General features: G+C 38.8%; 2 long non-coding RNA genes across 2 annotated transcripts in view; one reads left to right on the plus strand and one right to left on the minus strand.

Moving 5' to 3' along the window:
• Positions 1-12,504, minus strand: part of LOC127953485 (uncharacterized) — a 115,914-nt gene that overhangs the window by 34,302 nt on the left and 69,108 nt on the right. The gene's annotated exons all lie outside the window — the stretch shown is intronic.
• On the plus strand, positions 3,538-10,930 carry LOC127953473 (uncharacterized). The gene is made up of 3 exons (XR_008153220.1): positions 3,538-4,508; positions 8,665-8,705; positions 10,808-10,930. It is a non-coding gene; the product is annotated as an uncharacterized LOC127953473 (long non-coding RNA).

A 12,504-nucleotide genomic window follows, 5' to 3' on the forward strand; every position in this document is an offset into this window, starting at 1 on the left:
CGCCAACAAAAACAAGAGGGTCCTACGCACCTTCGGTGCTTGGCCCCTAATAATAATAAATATAGCTGCAAGCAGCAATAACGGGGCCAAGCACTACAGAAGCAAGCTTCAGACGAATGGCAGGAATGAGTAATTAAGACAGTTTTAAGATTATTTTAGGCAAAATGGCTAAAAACAATGAACACAACAACTAGTAATAGGATTTATTGGCTTATCACATGTAACCAATAGGTGGCGCTGTTACCAAATTAGTTTGGAATGGTCAGTGTGAGGTGACGATGACACATACAAAGTTTGGTGCAAATATGTCAAAGCTTTGCAGAGATACAGCCTCAAATGAATGTTGGCATCATTCCAGCAAATTTGTTGATGCGCTAAATGAGAACCGTTTCGTATATCGACATGAAATCCATAACATTTTGCCAGCATGGTCTGAAGATGATCCACGTCCAATTTGGTGAAAATCTGATTAACGGTCTAGGAGGAGTTCGAAAAAGTAGGTTTTCAACATTAATCAAAATGGCGGACAGGAAGTTCAGCCAAATAAGGAAAACTTGATATCTATGTTCTCGGCTTGACCCAAGGAATCTATTAAGATCAGCGTCATGTCAATAGCCAGATCTTTTTAAAAGTTATTAGCCTTTATGTAAATTGAGTTATAACTTTTGACCACTAGGTGGCTCTGTTTCAAAATATTTTGAGTACCTTCAGGGGATGATGTTGTTGGCACATTCTGAGTTGTGGAATATAACACCAATGCATTTGTTTAGTATAGCCTTTTATTTCACAAAACTGTATTGAAGTCAATGGGAATTTCATGTTTTGTTCTATTATAGCGCCACCAAGAGGCTCAGTCCCACCATTTCTTTTATGTGTCATCAGAGTGAGCCCATACATATGCGTGTCAATTTTGGTGAAAATATCTCAATTCACTTCAGAGTTATAGACATTTACATGAAAAAACACGTAAAAATTGACTGACTCTTGACTTTGATTGAATATTACTACCCCTTAATATCAATATTTTTGCATTTGGGCATTGGTGTATAGCTATCGACCTATGTTTCCGAACTTCTGACGGTGGTTTCGTCTCGATCAGACAAGCGGTTTCGAAGATATAGCCAAATGTTTTTTAAGCGCTAAATCACAACGCTACACAAACCGTAAGGCAAAACCTAGCATGTTTGGTATTGTAGGACTCTGTAAGGTTTCAGGAGTCCAATTTGATGAGTCTGGTGAAAATACGTCGACCACACCCAAAGTTATAAGCATTTAAAAATAGAAGATCACCACTAGGTGGCGCTGTTTCAAAACTTCTCATACTCCTTCAGGACATTGTGCTGATGACCCATACCATGTTTCGTAACAATCCGTTGATGTGTTCAGAAAATACAGCATTTTAGCACAAAATTCAAAATGGCCGACAGTCAAAATGGCCGAAATGGTCAAATTGGATATCAGTCGACTCGGCATGTTGCCCTGAATCTAACAAGACCAATGTTATGATTTTTGGACAAACTGTTCAGAAGTTATAAGCAAAAATAGCAGTTTTTCATATCTCCGGATCAGTAGGTGGCGCTGCGCCCAATCACAGCATGTTGCCTCAGGTCATGCTTGTTATGACATGTACCAAGTTTGGTCTGAATAGGATAAGTCGTTGCCGAGATACAGCCTTACGACTGTTTTTGTAAGCACTACATAAAATTTGTTAGAGCGTTTATCGAAAACGGTTTGACGAATCAATTTGATTTGCATAACTTTTGGTCAGCACTGCCTGAGGATGATATGGTTTAATTTTCGTGTGAATCGGACAAACCGTCTAGGACGAGTTCGAAAAAGTAGGTTTTTAAAGAAATTCAAAATGGCGGTCATATTTCTATGACGGAAATGACTTCGTAGGGTGCAATCGAATCGGCATGAGCTCAGAAATCAGAGGAAAAAAGAATTTCGTTGATTGGCCTTAGGGTTAAAAAGTTATTAACAAAATTAAAGTGAAATTTTGGACAGTTGGTGGCGCTAGAGGGATTGACTTAGACACACCAAAATTGGTGTACTTAATGTTGGCACTGTCCTCTATCAGAATGTCAAACCATTACAACTTTCCCGCATTCGGTTCTATGGGCTGCCATAGACGCCCAGTCGGAAGAATAATAATAATAATAATAATAATAAGAACGCCAACAAAAACAAGAGGGTCCTACGCACCTTCGGTGCTTGGCCCCTAATAATAATAAATATAGCTGCAAGCAGCAATAACGGGGCCAAGCACTACAGAAGCAAGCTTCAGACGAATGGCAGGAATGAGTAATTAAGACAGTTTTAAGATTATTTTAGGCAAAATGGCTAAAAACAATGAACACAACAACTAGTAATAGGATTTATTGGCTTATCACATGTAACCAATAGGTGGCGCTGTTACCAAATTAGTTTGGAATGGTCAGTGTGAGGTGACGATGACACATACAAAGTTTGGTGCAAATATGTCAAAGCTTTGCAGAGATACAGCCTCAAATGAATGTTGGCATCATTCCAGCAAATTTGTTGATGCGCTAAATGAGAACCGTTTCGTATATCGACATGAAATCCATAACATTTTGCCAGCATGGTCTGAAGATGATCCACGTCCAATTTGGTGAAAATCTGATTAACGGTCTAGGAGGAGTTCGAAAAAGTAGGTTTTCAACATTAATCAAAATGGCGGACAGGAAGTTCAGCCAAATAAGGAAAACTTGATATCTATGTTCTCGGCTTGACCCAAGGAATCTATTAAGATCAGCGTCATGTCAATAGCCAGATCTTTTTAAAAGTTATTAGCCTTTATGTAAATTGAGTTATAACTTTTGACCACTAGGTGGCTCTGTTTCAAAATATTTTGAGTACCTTCAGGGGATGATGTTGTTGGCACATTCTGAGTTGTGGAATATAACACCAATGCATTTGTTTAGTATAGCCTTTTATTTCACAAAACTGTATTGAAGTCAATGGGAATTTCATGTTTTGTTCTATTATAGCGCCACCAAGAGGCTCAGTCCCACCATTTCTTTTATGTGTCATCAGAGTGAGCCCATACATATGCGTGTCAATTTTGGTGAAAATATCTCAATTCACTTCAGAGTTATAGACATTTACATGAAAAAACACGTAAAAATTGACTGACTCTTGACTTTGATTGAATATTACTACCCCTTAATATCAATATTTTTGCATTTGGGCATTGGTGTATAGCTATCGACCTATGTTTCCGAACTTCTGACGGTGGTTTCGTCTCGATCAGACAAGCGGTTTCGAAGATATAGCCAAATGTTTTTTAAGCGCTAAATCACAACGCTACACAAACCGTAAGGCAAAACCTAGCATGTTTGGTATTGTAGGACTCTGTAAGGTTTCAGGAGTCCAATTTGATGAGTCTGGTGAAAATACGTCGACCACACCCAAAGTTATAAGCATTTAAAAATAGAAGATCACCACTAGGTGGCGCTGTTTCAAAACTTCTCATACTCCTTCAGGACATTGTGCTGATGACCCATACCATGTTTCGTAACAATCCGTTGATGTGTTCAGAAAATACAGCATTTTAGCACAAAATTCAAAATGGCCGACAGTCAAAATGGCCGAAATGGTCAAATTGGATATCAGTCGACTCGGCATGTTGCCCTGAATCTAACAAGACCAATGTTATGATTTTTGGACAAACTGTTCAGAAGTTATAAGCAAAAATAGCAGTTTTTCATATCTCCGGATCAGTAGGTGGCGCTGCGCCCAATCACAGCATGTTGCCTCAGGTCATGCTTGTTATGACATGTACCAAGTTTGGTCTGAATAGGATAAGTCGTTGCCGAGATACAGCCTTACGACTGTTTTTGTAAGCACTACATAAAATTTGTTAGAGCGTTTATCGAAAACGGTTTGACGAATCAATTTGATTTGCATAACTTTTGGTCAGCACTGCCTGAGGATGATATGGTTTAATTTTCGTGTGAATCGGACAAACCGTCTAGGACGAGTTCGAAAAAGTAGGTTTTTAAAGAAATTCAAAATGGCGGTCATATTTCTATGACGGAAATGACTTCGTAGGGTGCAATCGAATCGGCATGAGCTCAGAAATCAGAGGAAAAAAGAATTTCGTTGATTGGCCTTAGGGTTAAAAAGTTATTAACAAAATTAAAGTGAAATTTTGGACAGTTGGTGGCGCTAGAGGGATTGACTTAGACACACCAAAATTGGTGTACTTAATGTTGGCACTGTCCTCTATCAGAATGTCAAACCATTACAACTTTCCCGCATTCGGTTCTATGGGCTGCCATAGACGCCCAGTCGGAAGAATAATAATAATAAATATAGCTGCAAGCAGCAATAACGGGGCCAAGCACTACAGAAGCAAGCTTCAGACGAACGGCAGGAATGAGTAATTAAGAAAGTTTTAAGATTATTTTAGGCAAAATGGCTTGAAAACAATAAACACAACAACTAGTAATAGGATTTATTTGCTTATCACGTGTAACCAATAGGTGGCGCTGTTACCAAATTAGTTTGGAACGGTCAGTGTGAGGTGACGATGACACATACAAAGTTCGGTGCAAATATGTCAAAGCTTTGCTGAGATACAGCCTCAAATGCATTTTGGAACCCTTCCAGCAGCTTCGTTGATGCGCTAAATGAGAACAGTTTCGTATATCGAAACGAAATCCATAACATTTTGCCAGCATGGTCTGAAGATGATCCACGTCAAATTTGGTGAAAATCTGACTAACGGTCTAGGAGGAGTTCGAAAAAGTAAGTTTTCAACATTAATCAAAATGGCGGACAGGAAGTTCAGCCAAATAAGGAAAACTTTGTATCTATGTTCTCGACTTGACCCAAGGAATCTAAAAAGACCAGCGTCATGTCAATAGCCAGATTTATTCAAAAGTTATTAGCCTTTATTTAAATTGAGTTATAACTGTTGACCACTAGGTGGCGGTGTTTCAAAATATTTTGAGTACCTTCAGGGGATGGTGTTGTTGGCACATTCTGAGTTTCGTAATATTACATCAATGCATTTGTTTAGTATTGCATTTTATTTCACAAAACTGTATTGAAGTCAATGATAATTTCATATTTTGTTCTATTATAGCGCCACCAAGAGGCTCAGTCCCACCATTTCTTTTTATGTGTGCTCAGAGTGAGCCCATACATATGTGTGTCAATTTTGGTGAAAATATCTCAATTCACTTCAGAGTTATAGACATTTATATGAAAAAGCACGTAAAAAATGACTGACTCTTGACTTTGATTGAATATTACTACACCTTACCATCAATATTTTGGCATTTGGGCATTGGCGTATAGCTATCGACCTATGTTTCCGAACTTCTGACGGTGGTTTCGTCTCGATCAGACAAGTGGTTTCGAAGATATAGCCAGATGTTTTTTAAGCGCTAAATCACAACGCTACACAAACCGTAAGGCGAAACCTAGCATGTTTGGTATCGTAGGACTCTGTAAGGTTTCAGGAGTCTAATTTGGTGAGTCTCGAGAAAATAAGTCGACCACACCCAAGGTTATAAGCATTTAAAAAAGGATGATCACCACTAGGTGGCGCTGTTTCGAAACTTCTCACACTCCTTCAGGACATTGTGCTGATGACCCATACCATGTTTCGTAACAATCCGTTGATGCGTTCTGAAAATACAGCATTTTAGCAAAAAATTCAAAATGGCCGATAGACAAAATGGCCGAAATGGTAAAATTTGATATCAGTCGACTCGGCATGTTGCCCTGAATCTAACAAGACCAATGTTATGATTTTTGGACAAACTGTTTAGAAGTTATAAGCAAAAATAGCAATTTTTCATATCTCCGGACCAGTAGGTGGCGCTGCGCCGAAACGCAGCAAGTAGCCTCAGGTCATGCTTGTTATGACATGTACCAGGTTTGGTCTGAATACGATAAATCGTTGCAGAGATACAGCCTTACGACTGTTTTTCTAAGCGTTTCGTAAAATTTGTTTGAGCGTTTTTCGAAAACGGTTTGACGAATCAATTTGATTTGCATAACTTTTGGTCAGCACTGCCTGAAGATGATCTGGTTCAATTTTCGTGTGAATCGGACAAATTGTCTAGGACGAGTTCGAAAAAGTAGGTTTTTCAAAGAATTCAAAATGGCGGCCATATTTCTATGACGGAAAATGACGGCATAGGGTGCAATCGAATCGGCATGAGCTCAGAAATCAGAGGAAAAAAGAATTTTGTTGATTGGACTTACGGTTAAAAAGTTATTAACAAAATTAAAGTGAAATTTCGGACAGTTGGTGGCGCTAGAGGGAATGTCTTAGACACACCAAAATTGGTGTACTAAATGTTGGCACTGTCCTCTATCAGAATGTCAAACCAAAACAACTTTCCCGCATTCGGTTCTATGGGCTGCCATAGACTCCCAGTCGGAAGAATAATAATAATAATAATAATAATAATAAATATAGCTGCAAGCAGCAATTACGGGGCCAAGCACTCCAACGGCAAATGTAGGAGCTAAGCATGGCATGAAGCATCACACCAAATACATTAATGAGCAATAACAGTAATTTTGGAATTATTGTAATTGAAATGGCAAAAAAAAAATCATAATACCACCTCTAGTAGCATGATTACTTGGCTTATAAAGTTTGACCAATAGGTGGCACTGTTATGAAATCAATTTGGTGTACTCTGTTTGACTTTTCAATGACACACACAAAGTTTGGTGTTAATATGCCACAGCATTCCAGAGATGCAGCCTCAAGTGTCATTTTGTCATTGTGTTTCAACTTCGTCGCTTTGGTATGCGAAAACGGTTTTGTCTATCGACACAAAATCCATAACTTTGTGTCAACATAGTCTGAAGATCACCTAATTCGAATTTGGTGAAAATTAGACATACGGTTCATGAGGAGTTCGAAAAAGTAGGTTTTCCACATAAATCAAAATGGTGGACCGGAACTTCAGTAAACACTGGCATATTTGGTATCTATGTTATCGGCATAAGACAGGGAATATTTTGAGCCCAGTTTCTTTGCAATAGGCTAATGGACTAAAAAGTTATTAGCATTTTAAAAAGTGTAATTACTCATGGTTAATGAATGGTTTATTACTCTTGACCAATAGGTGGCGCTGTTACCAAATTTATGTGGCATGGTCAGTGTGAGGTGGCGATGACACATACAAAGTTTGGTGCAAATATGTCAAAGTGTTGCAGAGATACAGCCTCAAATGCATTTTGGCACCCTTCCAGCAAATTCGTTGATGCGCTAATTGAGAACCGTTACGTATATCGACACAAAATCCATAACTTTTTGCCAGCATGGTCTGAAGATGATTCACGTCAAATTTGGTGAAAATTGGGCTAACGGTCTAGGAGGAGTTCGAAAAAGTAGGTTTTCAACATTAAGCAAAATGGCGGACAGGAAGTAAGGCCAATTTTCACATTATTGGTATCAATACTCTCGGCATGACCCACAGAATATAGCGAGACCATTTTAATTTTAATAGACTAATTTATTCAAAAGTTATTAGCGTTTATGTGATATTTCATTATAACTATTGGCCACAAGGTGGCGCTGCCACCAAACTTTTTGAGTATCTTCAGGGCATGGAGCCGAATATTTTTGTAATTATTTGCGAAACGATACGATGCTGCGTTCAAAAAATACAGCATTTTGAAACATAATTCAAAATGGCCGACGCCTAAAATGGCCGACACAGGAAAATTGGATATCATTCGACTCGACATGACTCACTGAATCTAAAGAGACCAGTTGTGTGATTTTTGGCCAAACCATTCAGTAGTTATAAGCCAAAATATGCATTTTTCATATCTCCTGACCACTAGGTGGCGCTGTGTCGAAACACAGCAGGTAGTCTCAGTTCATGCTTGTTATAACACACGCCAAGTTTGGTCTCAATATGACAAACCGTTGCCGGGATATAGCCTCACGTGCATGTTTGCGTGCTTTTCGTCAAATTTGTTTACGTGTCATTCGACAACAGTTGGACGAATCAACTTGAATTCCATAACTTTTTGCCAGCATGGTCTGAAGATGATCTGAGCCAATTTTCGTGGCAATCGGACTAACCGTCTAGGACGAGTTCGAAAAAGTAGGTTTTTTGAATAATTGAAAATAGCGAAAAAACTAAACCTTGCGATTTTTGAATTTTAGGGTTCATTCGACTTGGCCTGAGCCAAGGATTCAGAGGAAAAAAGAATTTCCATTTTCTGGCTTACGGTTCAAAAGTTATTAGCATACAAACATTGAAAGTTTGGACAAGTGGTGGCGCTAGAGAGTAGGAGTTAGAGGCTTCAAATTTGCTATAGTTAATGTTGGGACTGTCCTCTATCAGTATGCCAAATTATACAACTTTCCCGCAAACGGTTCTATGGGCTGCCATAGACTTGCGGCGGAAGAAGAAGAAGAAGAAGAATAATAACGCCAACGAAAACAATAGGTGCCTACGCACCTTCGGTGCTTGGCCCCTAAATATAGCTGCAAGCAGCAATAACGGGGCCAAGCACTACAGAAGCAAGCTTCAGACGAATGGCAGGAATGAGTAATTAAGACAGTTTTAAGATTATTTTAGGCAAAATGGCTTAAAAACAATGAACACAACAACTAGTAATAGGATTTATTGGCTTATCACATGTAACCAATAGGTGGCGCTGTTACCAAATTAGTTTGGAATGGTCAGTGTGAGGTGACGATGACACATACAAAGTTTGGTGCAAATATGTCAAAGCTTTGCAGAGATACAGCCTCAAATGAATGTTGGCATCATTCCAGCAAATTTGTTGATGCGCTAAATGAGAACCGTTTCGTATATCGACATGAAATCCATAACATTTTGCCAGCATGGTCTGAAGATGATCCACGTCCAATTTGGTGAAAATCTGATTAACGGTCTAGGAGGAGTTCGAAAAAGTAGGTTTTCAACATTAATCAAAATGGCGGACAGGAAGTTCAGCCAAATAAGGAAAACTTGATATCTATGTTCTCGGCTTGAGCCAAGGAATCTATTAAGATCAGCGTCATGTCAATAGCCAGATCTTTTTAAAAGTTATTAGCCTTTATGTAAATTGAGTTATAACTTTTGACCACTAGGTGGCTCTGTTTCAAAATATTTTGAGTACCTTCAGGGGATGATGTTGTTGGCACATTCTGAGTTGTGGAATATAACACCAATGCATTTGTTTAGTATAGCCTTTTATTTCACAAAACTGTATTGAAGTCAATGGGAATTTCATGTTTTGTTCTATTATAGCGCCACCAAGAGGCTCAGTCCCACCATTTCTTTTATGTGTCATCAGAGTGAGCCCATACATATGCGTGTCAATTTTGGTGAAAATATCTCAATTCACTTCAGAGTTATAGACATTTACATGAAAAAACACGTAAAAATTGACTGACTCTTGACTTTGATTGAATATTACTACCCCTTAATATCAATATTTTTGCATTTGGGCATTGGTGTATGGCTATCGACCTATGTTTCCGAACTTCTGACGGTGGTTTCGTCTCGATCAGACAAGCGGTTTCGAAGATATAGCCAAATGTTTTTTAAGCGCTAAATCACAACGCTACACAAACCGTAAGGCAAAACCTAGCATGTTTGGTATTGTAGGACTCTGTAAGGTTTCAGGAGTCCAATTTGATGAGTCTGGTGAAAATACGTCGACCACACCCAAAGTTATAAGCATTTAAAAATAGAAGATCACCACTAGGTGGCGCTGTTTCAAAACTTCTCATACTCCTTCAGGACATTGTGCTGATGACCCATACCATGTTTCGTAACAATCCGTTGATGTGTTCAGAAAATACAGCATTTTAGCACAAAATTCAAAATGGCCGACAGTCAAAATGGCCGAAATGGTCAAATTGGATATCAGTCGACTCGGCATGTTGCCCTGAATCTAACAAGACCAATGTTATGATTTTTGGACAAACTGTTCAGAAGTTATAAGCAAAAATAGCAGTTTTTCATATCTCCGGATCAGTAGGTGGCGCTGCGCCCAATCACAGCATGTTGCCTCAGGTCATGCTTGTTATGACATGTACCAAGTTTGGTCTGAATAGGATAAGTCGTTGCCGAGATACAGCCTTACGACTGTTTTTGTAAGCACTACATAAAATTTGTTAGAGCGTTTATCGAAAACGGTTTGACGAATCAATTTGATTTGCATAACTTTTGGTCAGCACTGCCTGAGGATGATATGGTTTAATTTTCGTGTGAATCGGACAAACCGTCTAGGACGAGTTCGAAAAAGTAGGTTTTTAAAGAAATTCAAAATGGCGGTCATATTTCTATGACGGAAATGACTTCGTAGGGTGCAATCGAATCGGCATGAGCTCAGAAATCAGAGGAAAAAAGAATTTCGTTGATTGGCCTTAGGGTTAAAAAGTTATTAACAAAATTAAAGTGAAATTTTGGACAGTTGGTGGCGCTAGAGGGATTGACTTAGACACACCAAAATTGGTGTACTTAATGTTGGCACTGTCCTCTATCAGAATGTCAAACCATTACAACTTTCCCGCATTCGGTTCTATGGGCTGCCATAGACGCCCAGTCGGAAGAATAATAATAATAAATATAGCTGCAAGCAGCAATAACGGGGCCAAGCACTACAGAAGCAAGCTTCAGACGAACGGCAGGAATGAGTAATTAAGAAAGTTTTAAGATTATTTTAGGCAAAATGGCTTGAAAACAATAAACACAACAACTAGTAATAGGATTTATTTGCTTATCACGTGTAACCAATAGGTGGCGCTGTTACCAAATTAGTTTGGAACGGTCAGTGTGAGGTGACGATGACACATACAAAGTTTGGTGCAAATATGTCAAAGCTTTGCTGAGATACAGCCTCAAATGCATTTTGGAACCCTTCCAGCAGCTTCGTTGATGCGCTAAATGAGAACAGTTTCGTATATCGAAACGAAATCCATAACATTTTGCCAGCATGGTCTGAAGATGATCCACGTCAAATTTGGTGAAAATCTGACTAACGGTCTAGGAGGAGTTCGAAAAAGTAAGTTTTCAACATTAATCAAAATGGCGGACAGGAAGTTCAGCCAAATAAGGAAAACTTTGTATCTATGTTCTCGACTTGACCCAAGGAATCTAAAAAGACCAGCGTCATGTCAATAGCCAGATTTATTCAAAAGTTATTAGCCTTTATTTAAATTGAGTTATAACTGTTGACCACTAGGTGGCGGTGTTTCAAAATATTTTGAGTACCTTCAGGGGATGGTGTTGTTGGCACATTCTGAGTTTCGTAATATTACATCAATGCATTTGTTTAGTATTGCATTTTATTTCACAAAACTGTATTGAAGTCAATGATAATTTCATATTTTGTTCTATTATAGCGCCACCAAGAGGCTCAGTCCCACCATTTCTTTTTATGTGTGCTCAGAGTGAGCCCATACATATGTGTGTCAATTTTGGTGAAAATATCTCAATTCACTTCAGAGTTATAGACATTTATATGAAAAAGCACGTAAAAAATGACTGACTCTTGACTTTGATTGAATATTACTACACCTTACCATCAATATTTTGGCATTTGGGCATTGGCGTATAGCTATCGACCTATGTTTCCGAACTTCTGACGGTGGTTTCGTCTCGATCAGACAAGTGGTTTCGAAGATATAGCCAGATGTTTTTTAAGCGCTAAATCACAACGCTACACAAACCGTAAGGCGAAACCTAGCATGTTTGGTATCGTAGGACTCTGTAAGGTTTCAGGAGTCTAATTTGGTGAGTCTCGAGAAAATAAGTCGACCACACCCAAGGTTATAAGCATTTAAAAAAGGATGATCACCACTAGGTGGCGCTGTTTCGAAACTTCTCACACTCCTTCAGGACATTGTGCTGATGACCCATACCATGTTTCGTAACAATCCGTTTATGCGTTCTGAAAATACAGCATTTTAGCAAAAAATTCAAAATGGCCGATAGACAAAATGGCCGAAATGGTAAAATTTGATATCAGTCGACTCGGCATGTTGCCCTGAATCTAACAAGACCAATGTTATGATTTTTGGACAAACTGTTTAGAAGTTATAAGCAAAAATAGCAATTTTTCATATCTCCGGACCAGTAGGTGGCGCTGCGCCGAAACGCAGCAAGTAGCCTCAGGTCATGCTTGTTATGACATGTACCAGGTTTGGTCTGAATACGATAAATCGTTGCAGAGATACAGCCTTACGACTGTTTTTCTAAGCGTTTCGTAAAATTTGTTTGAGCGTTTTTCGAAAACGGTTTGACGAATCAATTTGATTTGCATAACTTTTGGTCAGCACTGCCTGAAGATGATCTGGTTCAATTTTCGTGTGAATCGGACAAATTGTGTAGGACGAGTTCGAAAAAGTAGGTTTTTCAAAGAATTCAAAATGGCGGCCATATTTCTATGACGGAAAATGACGGCATAGGGTGCAATCGAATCGGCATGAGCTCAGAAATCAGAGGAAAAAAGAATTTTGTTGATTGGACTTACGGT

This window comes from Carassius gibelio, chromosome B3 (genome assembly GCF_023724105.1).
Source record: "Carassius gibelio isolate Cgi1373 ecotype wild population from Czech Republic chromosome B3, carGib1.2-hapl.c, whole genome shotgun sequence".
Taxonomy (NCBI): Eukaryota; Metazoa; Chordata; class Actinopteri; order Cypriniformes; family Cyprinidae; genus Carassius; species Carassius gibelio.